Here is a 17,391-nt window from a genome sequence, read left to right on the forward strand (position 1 = left end):
CAACATTCAACATCTTTACAAGTCAGTCAGGCTTGAATAACTATGGCTTGTCTTCTGGCATATCAGTGTACAGTGAAGACCCAACTAATTATGGGGAGTTCATTTAATCATCTGTTGTCAGTTAGCATGTCTAACCTCAGACATTTTTATGATAACCTGTTTAATCCATGTCAAGGCTGCAGGGAGGCATAGCATATCATATTACTCACTGGGTAATCAGGAGTGAAAATAAACCTGAGTACCAACTCATCACAGGATGAGCTCACACACTCACCCACAGATCACACTGACACCTTTGGGTCATTTGGCAGATTGCCAGCTCACCCATGTCAAATGTATTTGAGATGTGGTGTGAAACTGAAAGATCAGTCAAATACCCAGACAGACACAGGGAGAATGTGCTGACCCAAACCTATAGCACTGTAGCCGAGAACCAAACTGGAGAACTGAGGGCAATGAGACAGCAATGATAACTGCTGTGCTGTCATGCCCCACTGTATATCCACCCTGAGTTCACTATTATCCAGTCAAAGTTCTAGGTTAGGTCACTCAGGTTCATGTCTGGCACTTTCACTGTGTCTTGGGTAGACTTATGGTCACTAGATGTGTGCTAAATGCAGGAAAGGAATGAAATCTCTTCATACCACACTCAGAAGACACAAGGGGTTCATTAATGACCAGAGGGACCTTCTTCCATATCTCTTCATTTTATTTATCTCATATCCTTAGCAGCTCCACAGAGACAGAGGCTCTGATAATGGCATATGCATCTCAGTACTAGTTGTGCTGGAGTAGTCACAGAGAGGTGCTTAGCTGTATACATATTGGTTTACATGTAGTCCCTAGAAACAAACATCCCTACCCAGCAGAAAGCTAAGTCCTGCACTTGGATGACAATAACAGATGCTACTTGGGTAAAGACAGTTTCAGTTTTTGAAGCAACTTATATGATCAGCTATTAGGAGTGATCTCAATTATCAGTGAGTATTATTTATTTTGTTTATTTATCCTTTGTTGACCAAGGCTATCAGCCTCTTTTCAGAAGGGTAGTATTTATACTACTGGGGAGAATTTGGCCAGGACAACAAGGAAGTTCCCCTACTCCTTTTTGTGTCATGGGATCTTTTACATCCACCTGTATTACCACAACTATAACAGATGGGACCTTGGTTGAATGTCACATCTGGTGATGAGCAATCCAGTCACCTGGAGTGGGAATAGAACCCACATCCTTCTGGTGTTTCAGTACCAAAGGTGAGTGTGCTGCCTGTTGTACCACTGCCATCTATCAAAAGCATAGAACATGTCCTGGTGCGATCCAGTCACCTGGAGTGGGAACAGGACCACAGCTTTCTGGTATTCCAGTACCAAAGGGGAGTGTGCTACCTGTTGTACCACAGCCACTGACACCTATTAATGATAGAACATGTCCTGGTATGATTGTAGGCCATCATTTTACAGGTTCTTTGCCAGATGGATTTTTTAAGGGTAGGGTGCATATTTTAAGGCAAGTTTCTGCAATTGTCATTTAGATTTTGTCAGAGAAAGAGTTTGCAGTGTAGCAGATTCCATCTTAAGGCATTTTTCCAAAATATATTACAATCAAATATTTTTGCATCCTCTTTGTCCCTCAGACTCATATTCTAGACAATAAACTTTCAAATAAAGTATAGCAAGGCTGTGAAGCAGCAATAGAAATGTACTAACATAAATATCTTAGTGACATTTGGACACTAACAGAAATAAAAATGCACTAACAAAACATTTTAGTTATGTTTAAACATTAATAAAATGCACTATCAAAACATTTTATTGACATTTAGGTACTGCTGTCCATGAATTACTTGCACAATATTTCTGACCTCACCTCACCATTATCATTAAAATCCAGTGTATAATTCAAATTATGGCAGAGTCACTGTACATACGATAAAGTGGATATGTCAAGCGTCACGTGAACCAGATATTTGCCGGGGGGGGGGTACAGATGACCTGGAATATCTTTGGTGTTAACCAGGGTATAATACATCAGCTGACTAGAACAGCTGTACAGCAGGACCAGTGCAAAGTTATTGCCTGTTATTACTAAGTATATTTGCGTAGTGTTACTGCTCTAAAGATCATTCAAAATGATAGATCGTGTACATTATTTGGGGTATTGTGATATTTTTGCTCCCTAGTAGGTGTATAACTGGTTATTATTACTTTCTTTGTTACATTGTGAGGGTTGAAAAGCCAATGCCCTGGCACATTTTATTTCCTTATAAAGTTCCTGCTTTTAAGTTACAGCATGTTTTAACATCTACTCTTTTTGAGCAAAGAGTTTAAACTTCATCATCAGTGAGTGCTATTTCTGGCCAGGCACAGATGTGTCCTGCTGTTAACATTGTGTTCTCTCCATGAGCAGCTGATATCAAGGCACTGTCACTCAGAAATGGCAGCAAATTATCTTCTTTATTGAGTCTATATATTCTTATATCCATCCTGTTATTTGATATCCCTGCTCAATAAAATTGTCCTGCATTTTAAGATTTCAAGCCAGCAAGAACTATATTTGTATTTTATTATTTTGAGGGGGTCAAATACTGATGCAATTTTTCTCTTTTTTCCATATACATAATATTCACAAGTTGGTTTAAATGGACATTCTAATTTCATAGGCAAGTACTAAGCTAGTAGCCCTTGTGGACCACTTTAAGACTAGTTCATTTCCCTTTCAAAGTTGAGAATTAAACCCTGTAGTGTGACCGCAAGGTAGACAACTTAATCGTTATACCAACCCCAAACCTTCATGCCTAGAAAGTCTTTAGACCCTATGACAGGGAGATTTCTGTGGCAGCTCAGTGTTACGTTTTGGTCAAAGGCTGCATATCCTCTGTTATGATGTCACTGAATTCAGCTGATTAGTCTAATCATTGTCAATCATCAGTGATAGTAATGAATGCCCAGCCCACCAGTGTATGTATTTTTATTTGTTTACTAGAGGTGTAGATTGGTACGCAGGGACAGCCAAGGAGCACTATTATGTTAATGACTTATTCAGATTCACACAATAGGCAAGTGGATGCTGAAGGAAGCAAACCATTGACTTTAGGACAAAGCTTGTTAACAGATCATAATCTTAGTCATCTGTGCTGACTGCGCTAACTGCTCTAAGTCTCATTGAAATAAAAAAGTGTCTTCCGTGAACTTTAGAATTTGCACATTATGAATGGATAAAACATTTCACTGAAAACACAGCTCTCTGAGTATGATATTTTTTTAATTCAGTTTCATTGTTTCACAATTGTATTAGTTAAGGTGAGTGCAAGAGCACAATGCCACATTGCAGAAAAATGAATAAAAGCCTGATAAAAAAATTCTTATTTTGAAGAACTGAGTTTTCAGTGAACTGTCAGTGTTTCATTAAAACATGTATACACACAAATGCATATTTGTGAGTACACACACATATATATATATATATATATATGTGTGTGTGTGTGTGTGTGTGTGTATACACACACACACACACACACACACACACACATATATATATATATATATATATATATATATATATATACATGCAAAGACAGACAGAGAGACACACACACATATGCAAAAATACATAAATTGACTCAGTAACACTTCTGTATTTTGAATCTCCATTTTCAGCAGCACACTAGCATGCACTTGAAAATGTCTCCACCTCACATTACTACCCCAAGTCCACTTTATGAAATGAAGAAAGCTGCTCTTCATAAATCGCAATTGTGATTTGTCTAGAATGTAGAATGAAAAGAATTACAAGACCTCTCTGTTCACCTGCCGTACTGTTGTACCCATGAAGCCTATACTTCTTTTGGAGACAATGTGGGCGTTTCTGGTCATCCAGTATCTCTGATACAGTAATGTACGCTAGTAGATATCTGTCCTGCTAGTATACTATCCTTGGTTTTAATTATAGGATGATGTTGTGGTCACACTAGAATGTTTTGAGTTTGAAAACTTTATCCAAATAGTTCTGCTTGGGTAAACATATGCCCACACTATCATATAAATTAAGTAACTGTCATTTTTTTTCTCAGTTTATTACAGTGAATCAGGAATGGAAACCCATTGAGGCAGTTCAAGCGCTGAAGGAGATGACAAAGTAAAAAGGACAGAAGAGAGAGAGAGAGAATAAAACAGAAAACAAGAAGAAATCTCATTATAGCAACCCTAGAAATCGAGTGGAAGCATCAGTGCACAGACTACTCCTCTTGTATGTGCAGAAATGCTTCTGCTACATTGCTAGGGGCTTAGTCATTGGAGCCTGGAAATCGAAGAAGAAATCAATCTGACAAATTTCTGAAGCTATGTGGAAAGAGAAAAAGTATTTATAAATGTAAAAGGCGCAAACAATATTTGATTCTGACTCTGTGATGGGATTTTGCCTCGTCTGATTTACTGTAATAAAATTTCTCTGTCATGAAGTGTAATGTCTTGGTGTAATTCAAGTGTCACAGTAACTCTTACCATGGCAAACAGCAGATTCTACAAGCTGAAGGTCGGATTAGGTCAGGGAAGAATATGGCATATATAAGAAAGCAAATACATGAGAACTATGGATACTGACATTTTTTAAACTAAGGCTCGCAGTAATTAATAATTCCATAGAATGTTTTACTTATTATCATCACTATGAAGTCCTCTTTCTCTACATTATTTATTTTATTGAATATAGCACATATTATTTCATATGAGAAACAATTTAACATTTTGATATAACAGACAACTATGTTTCATGTATACATTTTGTAAGTCTGAGCTCTGCTGCTTGCATTCAGCGCGACTTGTTTATATTATGCACTTATTTAAATTCAGAGGTTTTTGAATAAGATAGTGTGTGCACTTTATTTGCAGATGCTATGCCTTTTTTTAATGGACAAAATATGTAGTTAGCATCATAGGCTCATAGTTACTTACTAAGCTTTTGATCTGTGATAATCTTAAGAAGCCTATCCTTACATTCCCATGGTAGTTTTTATCCCTTGTATTTTACATACAAAATAACAAAGAGACAGACTTAACAAGGAGTGACAGGGGTGCTAAGCCTTCAGTGAAGTTGCAGATCAAATCCATTTATTCAAATTACAGTTGAATAGAGAAAGAGAAGTGCGTTGCTTTATGTGGAGTGGAAGACAGTACCAACAAAGTATTTCCTATGATACATGCCTGTCGGTCCAATGTGTTCTGTTTATATTGAAAAATAGATTGGAATCTCTTAAGTGGTACTATTAGACTTATGAATATGTAATAGGTCTGACAGAACAGTGGACTGTATCTGATATCTTTCTCTCCCTAATGCAATTTCCAGAAAATGAGCTCATTCTAGAAAGTTGTATTCCTGCAAACTTTGTGGGACTGATCACCATAAAGTTCTACTTGCTTGCCAGCACATCCAGCATCCACACTTTACACATGAGGTTAATAACTAAACACAACCTTGCCAAGTAATAATGTGTGTACAAATTGCTGGCTGCATTTCCTTTCATCCACCTGGCATACCTAGGAAATGATTTCAAAGCGATTTTACAACTGTAACATTTACTGATTTTGTAGAACAGTCCTAGGAGCTGACTACACTGTATTTTTTCTTGTATATTTCTTCTAACCTGTCTCAACTTCAAAGAATATTGATGTAGAACATAGCTATTTTGCAACAGTATGTACCGGACAGTTCCAGCAAGCTGACTGCCAAAGTGTGTAAACTGAACCTGTGAAATCCAGTTCAAGAGAAGAATGTATTACTAAGGATGATTATGTGAATGCTCTTTTATGAATGTGTGTGCCTGGGAGTATTGTTGTCTGCAATTTGGCTCCTAATGGGACAGTTCATGTACTGTGTATTATGCTAATAAATAAACTATATTTAATATTCCTCTTGAGAAGCAATTGCAATATACTATGGCAATTAGAAGGCAGGGTGACAACATTCTTCGTGTCCCTCTAATTCACTGGGCAGACTCAGGGTGCCATTTAAAGGACTGCTAATCGAGATGGCTCATCAAGTCTACTAAACATCTTTGTGTAGGGCTACAAAAGATCGCAAATTGTGTGCCTTTTCCATTTAAATTACAAAAGCAGAATTACTACTGTTGAAAATATTAGGGAATTGAAGGGGCTCTCTTGATAAAACACATAAAGGTGACACATGACAGGCAGTTGAGCTATCAAATCTCTTAAATGATAAAAGAAGAAAAGGAAGCTTTACACCCTTTCTGGCTGCTGAGTAGTTATTCATTTTACCAGGCTGGGGGGCATAGCCAGCCTTAGGAGTAGGCCACCGCTGTAGCAGGGGCGCTTTTCCAGTATTTATCTGGTGTAGGTAGACCAGGATGCGGGCACCAGGTGGTGTTGTGGGGGTGCCGTGGAGCCCTTTTGCCTAGGACACCAGTTGCCTAAGTCCACTCATGCTGGGGGGTGGCTAATGTAATTGCAGTTTAGCTAACATTTGATTTCAGTGCAGTATATGTGTGCTTTGTTCTTTTTTGCCAAATGTTGATGTCGACAGATATAGTAATAGGATCTTCAGCTATTGATGAAATTGGAGCATTGTGACATATGTCACTGTAACATATGGTAAACCTGTGTTACGTTTTGGTAGAAATGACAGCTCTGGTGGTTTTAGGAGAAGTGGCTTGCTGCCTTTCAGTCATCTGACACAATATGGACAGCAGCAAAGTGATTGCAAACCACAAAAAAAATTTCCATTTTACAATGGCCTTATTGTTTTTAAAAACATCACGTCATTGGCCAGATATCCTGAAAAAGAAATCTGCATTATGGCTAAATATAAATAAATAATTAAAACAGGGGGTATGAAATAGAATAAAAATGCAAAGAAATTTTGAAATATAGAGGTCTGAGCTGAGTACAAGCTAAAACTAGAAGTTGTAAAAGCCATCCAGTTGGCGTTCACTGTTGTAAAACTAGAAGTTGTTTTTGCATTGAACAACAGTATATGAAGATAAAGCTGATAGAAATTGCATATGCTTGTATAGAATGATTATCCTCTCCTTGAGGTCCCACAATGTCAGAGCAAAGTATATAAGTTAAAGGTATACCTAGATCACAAAAAAAAAGATTATAATAAGCTGTAAAAGCACTTTGCTAGTTAGTAACATGGACTCACACTGAAAGTCATTTATGCAACCACAAGATACCATCTGGGTTACTTAAATGACTTCTGATACAGTGGTCATACCTGATAGTTAAGTCAGTTGCATGGACGATCATACCCCGAACAACATGTGCCCAGGATAGCTGCTCCCTTTGCCCCACCTTAGCTATGGTAGTGATGTAAGTAAAGAGGTCCCTTTGTGGGGGTATGGTGAGGAGTATTGCCCACACAATAAATCTAACAAAGGAATTCAACAAAATGGCTTGCTATGTATGTCCTACACTTCAAAAATTTCCAAATAAAAATAAAGTGAATTAGGTTCCCTTGGATGATAATTTTGATGTTCTTCTTTTGAACAGAATCAAGTGTTTAAAACTTGAACAAACTGGCCTTGCTAATATGTAAAAGAAAACTAGGATAACTACACTAGTGAATATTCTAGAACTGCTTTTCAGGATAAATGGATAGAGGGAAACCCAGTTTTGAAAAAAAATATTTTTTTTGAAAAATGTCAGAGCTGTGTAAGATGGAAATGTTAGTGGTAAAAAGGTTATGGTAACTTTTCAGCTAATATCATGGCCACTGAACAAAAGTGAAATTGTTAATTACCATGGATTAAATGAAAAGTGAGTTAGATAAAAAAGCAGTGGCAGTTAGAATTTAGAGTACCTGGGCTATGGCTGGAAAACAATGAACCAATTCTTATCCCAATCTGGATTTGCCACCTTAATTTAGTACAATCTGGATGTTGTTATAAGGAGATACAGGGGCAATGTGTGGTTAGAAATTTCTCCACATGGGAAACAGAACTCGCTAGGCATGCAGTTCACTACACCAGCCCTACTTTCATAACTGCATTGTCTGGTTAAGTGATTTGCTCAGAGTTGTAGAGTAGGCAAATGAAGGCTGTGGGTATCAAACCCTGGGCTGCAGAAAGCATCTCATTATCACCTCTTAGCCTTAACTCTTTGACTTCATTGCCATATTGTATAATCTATATACTAATATATGTCAACTAGAGTGTACATTAGTGGAATGACAGTAATAAGTAGATAAAAAACAGTATCTTTTTTTTTTGAGGTAAAATGATTATTAAAATTTTAAATATTTTATTTTGTCAAGAATTCAATATTAAACTCAGATTACAAATAGTATATTATCTGCTGGAAATGTAAGCATGCTTATTCTTTTTCACTTGCTAGATCACAACTACTTCCTCTGGGGTTGGGAGATCCCGCTTCATTTTTCAGGACCAAAGCAGGTAAAACTTAAGTTGGTATCTAAAATTTTCTCAGACTATCTGGTCCCACTGTGTTGGCCCACAATGTTCTGCAAATAAAAAACCTTCTCCAGATCTCTTTTGTTCCAGACAAGGTGCTATCACATCTACAATTGGCCCCAGACTACTATTTTTTATTTCTAAAGTGTGTGTGTGTGTGTGTGTGTGTGTGTGTGTGTGTGTGTGTGTGTGTGTGTGTGTGTGTGTGTGTGTGTGTGTGTGTGTGTGTGTGTTTTCTGTGGTTCTTGAGCCATACCTCTCAACCATCCAGATTTCCACAAAATATCCAGATTTTCCCTCATATTTTTGGTTTATTCCTTATAAAATTTGTGTTTTTCTGGATTTTTGTGCAAATCAATTAGGACTGAATTCACTTAATAATGACAGGCATTTGAGTTTCAGACATCATATCCTTCAGAAAATGTATGGCAGCACAAAACCCTTTATTCTTGCAACTGTGTAAGTTTATAAGAGCAATATTTAAAATTTGTCCCTATATTCGGGGCTTTGTTCCCCCACTATTTTTGGCTTTGTCCAGATATTTGTGCTAAGAGGTTGAGCGCTATGGGTTCTTCTCAGAATCCTTTTGTAGTTTTGCTCACTTCTGACTTCAGAATTTGCAGTTTGAAAGGTCATTTCCTTTAACGTTTCTGCTTCATATTATTTCAAATGCTTTCCTGCCCCTTTGCAGTCACCATTTTTATCTATACATAGCAATGTTTCCAGTCATTTTTGTACCTTTTTCTGTTTCTTTGTACTTACTATTATGATTTCCCAGTAACAAACAATTTGGATAAAGCTAAAACCTGTACCATTTGGATACAAAGTTTTCTCTGTATGTATGCTTATTTTTCTTAGGGAATTTTGAGATATGTGTGTGAACAACCAAGATACCAGCAAATGAAAAATAGGAAAAACAACTCTAGCAAATCCACAAATCCACAAATGAAGAACAATGAAAACAAATTTCTTCCTCTGACGTCTCAGCCGTAGCCTTCAAGGAGTAAAAAACATAATAACACACATCATTTATATATACAAAATTAATTAATAAAACAATAATTCAATTAATCAATTAACAATGTAGCATAATTTAAATAAATACTCTCCAATTTAAGTCTTCATTAAGACCTTGTGGATACATAGTGTTAAATTTTAGAATATACATAGCTTCCTTGTGTACCAAAGCTTGTTTGATGTACAAAATATTATGCCAGGAACAATTTATTTTTTCTAAAACTGTGGCTTGAAGTTCTTTATTTTTACTATTATGAAAATCTTTAAACTGTAGAGCTACAGAACTTTCTTCTCTATTATTAATAATGTCCCTAGCATGTTCCATCAACCTAACCTTAAATGCCCGTTTGGTCTCACCAATATAAAATTTATTACATGGGCATTTAAGGGCATAAATCACCCCCTCCGAATTACAACTGAAAACACCACAAGTGTTAAACCTAACATTATTAATATAAGAAAAATTATTAACCACAAAATCACAAGCTTTACATTTCCCACACTTCAAAGTGCCACTAAATGATAAACTTTGTTGTAAACTAGCCACAGGCATCACAAATCTACTCTTTACTAAAAAATGTTTTATATTCCTACCTCTCTTATACGAGAATCGTAAATTAACATCCAACCATGATGACACATTATGTAGGGAACTGAAATAATTCCAATAATGATTAACTAACTTAACCAGTTCTCCACTAAAACAACCATAAGTCGAAACAAAATATAAAATATCCTTCGGCTTAACTTTGACATTTTGTACATCTAAACACCTAGTATAAACATTGTTACCAACTTTTTTACACCTATATCCACAAAACCTATTGTAACTATTCTGTATAACTTCCTTATTGTATCCCCTTTGACTAAACGTATGCATTAATAAGTTTAATTCCTTATTAAAAACAACCTCATTATTACATAATCTGGAAATTCTAAGAATTTCACTATATGGCAAAGCTTCCAATGTATGTGGAGGATGGCAACTAGTGTCATAAACATACTGTGAACCTCCATCAAACTTCCTATTAACAGAAGTTACTAAACTCTTTCCATCAACAATGTTTAAAATAATATCAAGAAAGGGAATATATGTACCCTTTTTGAACACAACAAATTCCAAAGAGAACCTGTTTCTATTTAAATCTAAATTAAAATTATCTACTAAAACTTCACCACCCTCAACCAAAAAAATTAAATCATCCACAAACCTAAAATATTTAATAACATACTTCTGGAAAAAATATTTTCTATATAAAAATTCAGATTCAAATAAACCCATAGCTAAATTTGCATACATGGGGCAAAGGCTGCCCCCATGGCTGTACCTCATTTTTGTTGATACAAACAATTATCAAATTCAAAAAAATTATGTGTCAAAGAAAAATGAATAAGCTCTAAAATATACTCTGTGGCAGGGTAATCCCCTAAGAAAAACATGACGGCCTCCATGCCAAATTGATGACTAATATTCGTATAGAGGCTTTTAACATCGATGGTAATCCAATACATTTGCTTATTCCACTTAACATCTTTAATTTTTTCTATAAAATCAAAAACATCAGTAATATATGAGGGTAAAGTTTTTACCTTAGTTAACAAAAAATTATATAAAAAAGACCCAAATTATGCAAAAATAATTACACCCCGAAACAATGGGTCTCCCTAGAGGTGTTCTCAAACTTTTATGTATTTTGGGAAGACAATAAAAGTTGGCCATTTTACAACCTTCTCTATTAAATTTCTTCTTTAAATCCATTTGGGAGAAATAACCTAACCTTTCACCCTTCCCAAGTAACTCATCATATTCCTTTAAAGCATCATTATACAAACTATGTCCTATCTTTTCATAAACATTTTCATCATTTAAGTGCTCAATACACATTCTAAAATATTGGGAATAGTGCATAACAACAAGCTTGTTGCCTTTATCAGATGGCTTAAAAACAATTGCATTAATTTTGCTCAGTTTTAACAAAGCTTTCCATTCTTTAAGACATAAATTATACTGTATATTAGCTCTACATTTCATATATTCTTCAAATGCATATTCAATGGAAAAATTTAATAAATTGACAAAATGCACAACATCATTATTTAAAACTGGAGGAATAAAGCTATTAACTTGCTTAACACAATTAGTATCAAATTTATAATACGCATCATAAATATCTTCAGATGCACATGTATAAAAACTATCACATGAAGAATCCAAACTATCTAAGGAAGACACAGCACTAACATTATTAAATGAGTTGTGAAAAAAACCTTTTTAAATAAAGCTTCCTACCAAATCTGTAAGTATCACTTTTCATTTCATGCATACGAGACACTACAGTGGGAATGAATTTCAATCCCTGGTTGAGAACAGTTAACTCAATTTCCGTAAAAGAATGTCCCAACAAATTAATTACATAGTTTTCATTTGGAGGTAAAGAAAAAACATCACCATTTACCTCTTTTATGTTCACCTTGTGGAAATTGTTCTCTTTGTGACGAACCATGTACTTCCCTTTGGCGTTTTCTCCCCTGGGGACCTCCACGGGCATTATTCGTCTCTCCACGAAAAGTTTGATAAAATCTATCAGATTGTTGAGGCTTTGGTAGTGTTGGAAATTCTACATTGGTATTATCCATCTCTTCATAAGAAGTATAACCCCCTTCAGACGCTGAAAACTAAGAATTGTAGTTATCCTCACTTCCATGGTCGTTTTGAAAACGCACCCGATGATGTGGCTTCTTGCGATTGGCTCTAGACAAAAAAGCTTTGTTATTCTTATAATCACATAGATCCCTAAATAACTTAACTTTCTTTCTTTCAAGCAACAAAGTCTCATAATCTCTTAGTTTTTCATTCATGTTGCTCAAAAAATCATCCATAGTTGGAGCAGAAGTACAAACTGTAAGATTTTCACACAGTCTCTTTATCTCTAAACACAATTCATGCTGTTTAATTCTATCACGCTCAATCAAAATGTGTACCCATTCGGAAACACATTTATGAGCGGCAGCAACCCAACGTTTATGGAAAGCAATGTCTGTATCTTTTTGCAAGTCAAAAGGGGTAGTTGGATCTTTATAAACTCTTAACCCCCTAGGTGTTATGTCCAAATCAACATATTTTTGTAAGCCACAGATGTTAAAATATGTAGCTGTCTCTTTCCACATATTTTTCTCTAGCTCGTCAAACAGGGACTTACTTTCAATACTGATGGAAGCCGGTAATTTACGCCCCACATTATTGAAGGGATTAGGGAAACGTTTCTTCCTATCATCCTCCCATTTATCCCAAACATTAGAAACGTTGCCAATCACATTTCTTTGTGAAGAACTTCTTTCAGCACGATTCAAAGAGTTGGCTAAAAAATTGTCCGACATATGTGTGCCATCCACTGTGTCGCTGAAAATGTGAGGCAAATGAAGTTGTGGATCGCTCGCCATAAATATGTGAACAACCAAGATACCAGCAAATGAAAAATAGGAAAAACAACTCTAGCAAATCCACAAATCCACAAATGAAGAACAATGGTCATTTCCTTTAACGTTTCTGCTTCGTATTATTTCAAATGCTTTCCTGCCCCTTTGCAGTTACCATTTTTATCTATACATAGCAATGTTTCCAGTCATTTTTGTACATTTTTCTGTTTCTTTGTACTTACTATTATGATTTCCCAGTAACAAACAATTTGGATAAAGCTGAAACCTGTACCATTTGGATACAAAGTTTTCTCTGTATGTATGCTTATTTTTCTTAGGGAATTTTGAGATATGTTCATGATGTTTGTGACTGCCATTGCCCCCATCCCCCACTCCTTTGTGCTTGCAATTTTCTTTTGTATTTAATTGTTCACTATGCTCAGTTCTCTTTAGACCTGGATATAAATTATCTGGCACTCTCCAAAGGCACATTGTTCCTTATTTCACTGTTTTAAGCATTCACCCACTCACTGGTCCTGCTTAGGTTTTGGCCAAATATCCCTTGAGAATGACATCCTCATCTACTGGGCCTGCCTCTTCAAATTCAACCTCAGTAGTATGAATAAGCGTTGAACTTCTGGACTTCCTTCAAGTTATTCTTTTTTTATTCCAAGTTCACCATCAGGTCAAGATCAACCTCAACATCTACTTCACCCCCGTCCCTCATTGAATCTGGACCTCAACCCTTCCCAGTGTGAGACTGGCTGCTGTGTCTCCTTGACTGCTGGGTTAAGCTGTCAGATCTGGCTTGACCTATGTTGCGTTTCTTCATGCAGGGTTCGGCATTGATTCTCTCAACCTTCAGTCAGTCAACTTGGCTATTCATAGTCATTGTTTGGTGTTGACCCTCAACATGACAAACATCTTGATGGGTTTCCCTGACTTATTTTTTTTTTCCTTTCTGATAGCTTAGAAAAGGCCTTCTTTCCTTATTACCTGATTTGACTGGAGATGAACTGTAGTTATGTTTCATTTTATATAAATTTCAGCAGAAGCTATCCTTTTGTCATTGTTTCAACTTGTACAAGACCTTCCACCCACCTTTCCTCTTTTGACTTATGTAAGTTTCATTTGAATGTTTATCATTAACCTTTGTATATTGCCTTCACCTTAACTTTCCATTTATGTTCTATGGTCTGGTTAGTCAAATTTCATCATGTTCTGCTTTGAACTAACTTTGTCAGCCTCTTCTTAGGAAAAGGCTTCCCCATTTTCTAAGACACACTGTTTCCTATACAGTCCAGTACAACTTGTACAGGACCATCTTCCCTCCTTTCTTGTTCTAACTGGAGGTAAGCCTTCATGTTTTTCAGATTATGTTAGATTTCAGTGAAAATGATCAACCTGATTTTAATCCCCTTTCCTCGACTGACAAGAGATGCTACTTAGGAAAGTCTTCTCAAAGCTGGCTCCTTCTACTGGCACCATTTTATGTATGACTTCCACTATCCTATTTAACAGCAGGTGGAACATACCTTTGTGGCAATTCATGCAGTCTTTGGGTTTAATCTCTCATCTCTACCTCATCCTTCTTTCCTACTTTTAACAGGAGGACGCTAGGTATTAAACCTATATATTTTATGATGCTGCAAATCAAAAATGTAGTGATGACCAGCACCATTACCTCCCACCCATTTGGCTGTTATAGAAGATGCTGAAGTACTTAATCTTTAATTTGCTGTCATCACTATGGAGTATGATGCTCTTAGGTTTTGGCTATTTGAATATTTATCAGAATTGGTCAGACATTTGAATATTGATCAGAAGTGATCAGACATCTTAACCCTCTACCTGTTTTTAACACCACAAACTGTAGATATGTAAAGAAGGGTTTTCTCTTCAGTAGGCATGACCAGAGCATATCTGGCTCATCTGGTGACCGGTGCCATTACCTAATATGGCACCCCTCAAGTCTAAGTAGGTGACACTGCTCAGCAAGCCAGGTCTGTTCTTTTTCATCTGCACCCCACTCCTCAACTCCAAGTTGAGGTGCAAAATAAAGAGAAAATCCTCTATGTGAAATAAAAATAAAACTTTCTGCCTTTCTACAAACTGTAGCATGCTTCTCAATACATATGTAGCAAGCAGCTTGCTACCACTTGTACCAGTCACAAAGAGCTGAAGTGCTTCAGTCCAGACTGCAAAATCAGTATTGACATTCATTTGGTTGTACAGAAATGAATTCCACTACTGCATTATCGACTGATCAGCATTTGCTGATTGCACCCCCTAAAACTTTACATTCAGGATGACTGTCCCCTTCACTACCTAGATACACCTCTGTGCATGATTACTACACAGTATCAGAGAATCTTGCAACCTCTCTTTTGGGTATCCCATAACTGGATTTTCTCCTGTCTGTCTAGATTGATTAAATCTGTCTATGTAGTTTCAGCAACAATGTCTAAATAAGAATCTTTCCATCATGTATTTGTCTGAGCAGCTCACAAAGACAAAAAATCATAGCCACCCTCATGTCAAGCTAATAGGGAGTGGTCAGCCAGACTCCTTATACCCCCCTCACAGGTATACATTTCTGCTAGTAGGATCTGGTCTTAACAAATCCTGAAGACAACATTTCTGCAGGTGGAAGAATTGTCCTTACTAGACCATTGTTTTTCTCTGGGAATACCTGCTGGAACTGCAGTAAGATAGGTAGCTTTTCTATGCTAATAACCCCTTTCTTCTGATTACATAGTTACAGAAAATGTATACTTAGGCAATATACATTAGAGAATAGTACCTCACAAGTGCATGGATTTCTTCAATTAGCATTATACTTAAAATTTGTATACTGTATTGTAAATCCAGTCTGTCTGCAGACACAAGCTAGGCTATTAGTTGTCTCATCCACCTTTTTTATGGGTACATCATGACTGCTTGACATAGGTTCATAGATTCATAGGTAGTTACTGGACTATTGACCTGAATGTCTTTATAAGCCTAGCTGTGTATACCCAATATAATACTAGAGAAACTCAAATGTAAAGGATCTTGCCTAGACTCGAGATCTTAGTTAAAAACAGCTGCCCATATCTAGGAGGGTCATAGGTGAAATCCCTGGCAGGAATATGCAGTTTGTAGTATGAAAGAAACCAAGCAATACTGATAATGAACAAGTGTTTAATAAAACAAAGCTTTCAGGTCAAACAAACCCTTCATCAGTGTATAAAATACTAACACATACTAACCATTTTTATATACTATCAAAAATCACACAGCCATTAATTATGCAATTAAACAATCAATCCTAGTTAAGAACAATAGTTGCAGAAGCAGAGAACTCTATTTCAAACACATTTGTTTATACCTTAGTACAGGTTTTAAAGAAACAGTCTGGTTTAAACCTGGTAATACATCAGCACAAAGGCATATTATCCATTGATATTACTTCATCTCAAGCGATAGGGGAGATATTAACAATAAGCTTGAGATGAAGGAATATCAATGGATAATACACCTTTGTGCTGATGTATTACCAGGTTTTAACCATACTGTTTAACAGACTCATCCGTAACTCTTACACGGACTGAGTAGGCAAGCAGACTGCCAAGCAGTCTAAAAGTCCACGCCACTGCAAGGTTTTAAAAAGCATAATGTCAACAGACAAGAGCGAGTTCGCTCAAATGAACTTGCACCCAACACCATACTCCTTGACACAGTAAACCCCCATCACAGTTATAAAACGTAAAATATTAATTTTATTTTTTTTAAATCCACGATATAGCTGCCCGTATTTGCGCTTGTTTGCGTGGGTGTGCCCATTGCTTAGCCACAGTTAGCAATTGTGACACTGAAGAGCATATAAGAACTACTTATGCAAATTAATCCAAATAGCAATAGCGTAATGGTAGAGCGTATGCACAAAGAGAAGGCATTCACTGTTTGAGTTCCACCACTCCCCTTCTTATTTATGTTTTAAATCAGTATTTGAAATAATACCAGACATATGCGATTACAATTTTATTAAAATCAATGACATGGCCAATGTATCAGTGAACAAAATATATATTTTTAAAGGACCCAGATATATAATAGCCTGCTGTTAAGCAACATTTTACACAGCTAAACACAGGTGCCCATAGTTTAATAGTGCTTTACCCAGCTAAACAGAGTTGCTCATAATGTAATAGCGCTTCACACAGATAAACAGAGTTGCCCATAGTGTAATAGCGCTTTACCCAGCACAATAGAGTTGCCCAAAGTTTAAAAGCGCTTTACCCAGCGCAATGTGTTTGCGTGGACATGCGCGCTGCGCCAACCAGGGCACCGGTGAGCAACGTAGAGCTAAGTTGCTTAAATGCAGCCACACCCCCTAGCCTGTCTAGACAGTATTAAAATAAAAGAATGATGAGGTTCAAACCCAGGACCCTTTGCATCATAACCAAAGTACAGAACCACTAAGCCATGACAACATAGGGGAAGCAGCCACTATTAACATTCATAAACTTATGAATGGTAGTTTAACCAT

The 17,391-nt window shown here is 36.5% G+C and overlaps 1 long non-coding RNA gene across 1 annotated transcript in view; it reads left to right on the top strand.

Moving 5' to 3' along the window:
* The window catches only part of LOC122813414, a 47,231-nt gene extending 42,774 nt beyond the window's left edge, over positions 1-4,457 (top strand). The window contains exon 2 of the long non-coding RNA XR_006366681.1: positions 4,071-4,457. This is a non-coding gene — a long non-coding RNA (uncharacterized LOC122813414). The remainder of the gene's footprint in view (positions 1-4,070) is intronic.
* Positions 4,458-17,391: the final 12,934 nt, after the last annotated feature.

Source organism: Protopterus annectens, chromosome 1.part1 (assembly GCF_019279795.1).
Source record: "Protopterus annectens isolate FY-2018-M chromosome 1.part1, PAN1.0, whole genome shotgun sequence".
Classification (NCBI taxonomy): domain Eukaryota; kingdom Metazoa; phylum Chordata; order Ceratodontiformes; family Protopteridae; genus Protopterus; species Protopterus annectens.